The sequence below is a fragment of the Vollenhovia emeryi genome, unplaced genomic scaffold (assembly GCF_000949405.1).
Source record: "Vollenhovia emeryi isolate VEMERY1.0 unplaced genomic scaffold, V.emery_V1.0 DF939145.1, whole genome shotgun sequence".
NCBI lineage: Eukaryota > Metazoa > Arthropoda > Insecta > Hymenoptera > Formicidae > Vollenhovia > Vollenhovia emeryi.
In genome coordinates this window covers 1,471,218-1,474,422 of record NW_011967221.1, presented here as the reverse complement: position 1 = coordinate 1,474,422, position 3,205 = coordinate 1,471,218, and the positions used below count along the sequence as shown (strand labels likewise).

Below are 3,205 nucleotides of genomic sequence, written 5' to 3'. Positions count from 1 at the left end.
CGCTACGCGCTCGAATTGGACAGTGGGCAGGGCAAAGACGACGATTTTCGATAATTTTTTTCTTGTTAACTATTGCGAAAATTGCAAAATGTTTCAGGACTTTTCTGTTCATCTCGATCCGTTCTACCTTCTCACGAGCTCGTGGACAAATGTTATAACTCACCCTGTATACACACCGTATACACCAATGCATATACGATAATTTGTATATCAGTTATTAGGTAATGTCTCGCGCCAAGTATAAGCGCAGCTATAACCGCGTGCGTGAGACCGACCGTATAGTTTACGCAAGTACGCAGGTTGACAAACCCTCAGATTTTTGGATCTCAACAACGGCTGAACCGATGAACTTCTAAATAGGCTAAATTAGTAGCTTGGGTTCGATTTACATAATGTTTGTATTTTTTCCCTACGTGTCCCTATGAGTAAAGATATTGTGATGCAAACATAGAATTTCCGATTTTCTATTTAAGAAACGTCGTCATCGTCGTCGTGGTCGTCTTAGTCGACCATGCAGTGGTGGGGGGGATGTTCTTCTAACATTTTTGACGCAACGTGGCGCTCGCAAGCGTCACTAGCGCGGTGAAAGACTACGTGACACGTGACTGACATTTCCGACTTCGCCGAATGCGCGTAAACTAAACTTTCGATAAACTGAACCTAACCCATTAAAAAAAGTTCGATTGCCTCAGTATTTTAATATTAAGATTTTTGTCTTAAAATGATTTCAAGAATTTACCCTGTTTCGATTTTTACGAAACACCCTGTATGTATAAACAAGTTTCAAGGAATATTCCTTGATTGTATTTATTCCTGTTCGAAAGATTACTATATCCCAGTAGAGTCTTTCCTTCGCGGAAAATAATACGAACATGAGCCACTATCGCACTTCGCGTAAAGATGATGAAACAGATCGCGTCTTTTGATACTTGTTTTCGTACAATTATAATTAATGTTTCTTGTTTACAATTATTATTTGTTGTTTAATATTTTTAAATTTACTTTTGTCTAGCCAAGTGCTACAACATTTCTAACAATAAGTTACCTAGCTACATTATTTTAAAGCTTTCTGTTCAATAAACATTAATTAGAAATAAAGTTTTGACATATTCATTATTATGCTAATTCGCTGTAGTTGCTGTAACAAATTTTTTTAATCACAACATGCCCATGTTCGCCGAACACTCGACATTTCCTCGTATCAGCAAGTTCATATAAATGTTCCATGCGATAACCTTTATAATACGTAAACTGCAGAATTTTTATCTATGACATATAAACACAGTATATCCAGATATACATAGACAGTAGCACATTGATAAATTGGAGCCAGTTAGAGTGAGTTGAAGCAGTTGATTGAAATTTCGAAAGATTTTGTAAAAAAATCCAACATCATGAAGCGGTTGATATTTGTTTTATATTTGTGTTTCGCCATTGTAAGTACTTTTATATTATAATAAATTAAATAATATGGTTCATTAACGTCAGAATTATTATTATCAATGCTAAAAGAGGTATAAGATTATCAAATATTATAATACAATATATAAAAATGGTAAAGAGATAATTTTTTATTTACAAAAACTTTTCTCTCAAAAAAATGTTTCATTTTTATCAATGTCATGTAGAAACTAGGTGATTTCCTTCGAAGGCTTCGACATTCGAACTTCGAAGCTTCGAAGTTGACTTCGAACTTTTGAAATCTTCGAAGCTTCGAAAGTTATCAAAAGTAACAGCTCTAATAGAAACATCATTATCAATAAATAGTAGTTTCTTCTTTCCCATTTATCTTCTCAACATAATGTAAGATAATTTTATTTTGTTTCAATTAAAACTTTTAAAATCTTTTTTTTCAAATTCCATTTCTAATTTAAATTTTATTATAGAGGAAAGTTCCCAATTATGAGATAGGCTCCTAATACAAGACAGCGGGGTTTCTATTAAATTAATAGGCATCTGTTGATTCTACTGTGAATTTATTGCCCTTGGAGTGAAATTTGTTTAGCAGGAAATTCATTGTTAAATTGTATAATCGTTGCGAAAGAAGATTTGTGATTGAATTTGAGAGTTAAAAACCTATTATCTCATATTAGAAACCTATCTCATAATAGAGTACTTTCCTCTATTTTTAATTTTATTTTCATTAAAGCTAGATTAAAATGCTGTTGTACTGTAAATATATTATTATATTAGTAAACTACCATTTAATATTAATATATTGTGTATTATTACTATTCATTTTATCATTACAATTTTGTTATTATTAATTATTATTTTGTGTTTATTATAGACAGCAGGCAATATTGAGTATTTCATAGACACAGTGACAAATTCATTACACATCTGGAGAACTGACGCACAGATTTGTTTCAATAAAACAAATGTAAATACCGGTAAATAAAGTGGTAAATTATATATCGCCAGTAATTTAAAAAACAAATTTTCATAGAATTAAGCGACCTACACTGGCTAATGGTTTTTATTTAAAAAACGAGTATTACAACGTTTCGGCCCCGGGTTTGGGCCCTTTTCAAGTGTTCTGAAACGCAAATTACAAATTCGTATAACAAAGCTGAAGGCATATCCTAATGCAACTCTAAATTACATACTGAACAATGACGCAGTGATTCACTAAGGTATGTAATTTAGAGTTGCATTAGGATATGCCTTCAGCTTTGTTATACGAATTTGTAATTTGCGTTTCAGAACACTTGAAAAGGGCCCAAACCCGGGGCCGAAACGTTGTAATACTCGTTTTTTAAATAAAAACCATTAGCCAGTGTAGGTCGCTTAATTCTATGAAAATTTGTTAAATACCGGTAAGTCTGTTAAGCAAACATTGTATTAAAATTAAATCTTTCTAAGTCATACACAATATGTGATAATTAGTGGCTTCCACTTAACATTATACAGGGTGAGTCACAACATTTGTGCCAGAGCTCGTGAGAAGGTAGAACGGATCGAGAGGAACAGAAAAGTCCTGAACCATTTGCAATTTTCGCAATAGTTAACGAGTAATTAATTATCAAAAATCGTCGTCTTTGCCCTGCCCACTGTCCAATTCGAGCGCGTGGCGAGATGTGACCGCACGGCGATCGATATTGCCAGGCGAGGGGTGGGGACGCGAGACGCGGGAGCGGCGACGTAAGCTCGCCGGCAACGGCGCGCTGTCCTCCCCCTCGCCTGGCAATATCGATCGCCGGGC

At 34.4% G+C, this 3,205-nt stretch overlaps 1 protein-coding gene across 1 annotated transcript in view; it reads right to left on the bottom strand.

Annotated features, from left to right (window-relative positions):
- The window catches only part of LOC105566433 (protein sprint-like), a 172,754-nt gene that overhangs the window by 155,994 nt on the left and 13,555 nt on the right, over positions 1-3,205 (bottom strand). The window lies entirely within an intron of this gene.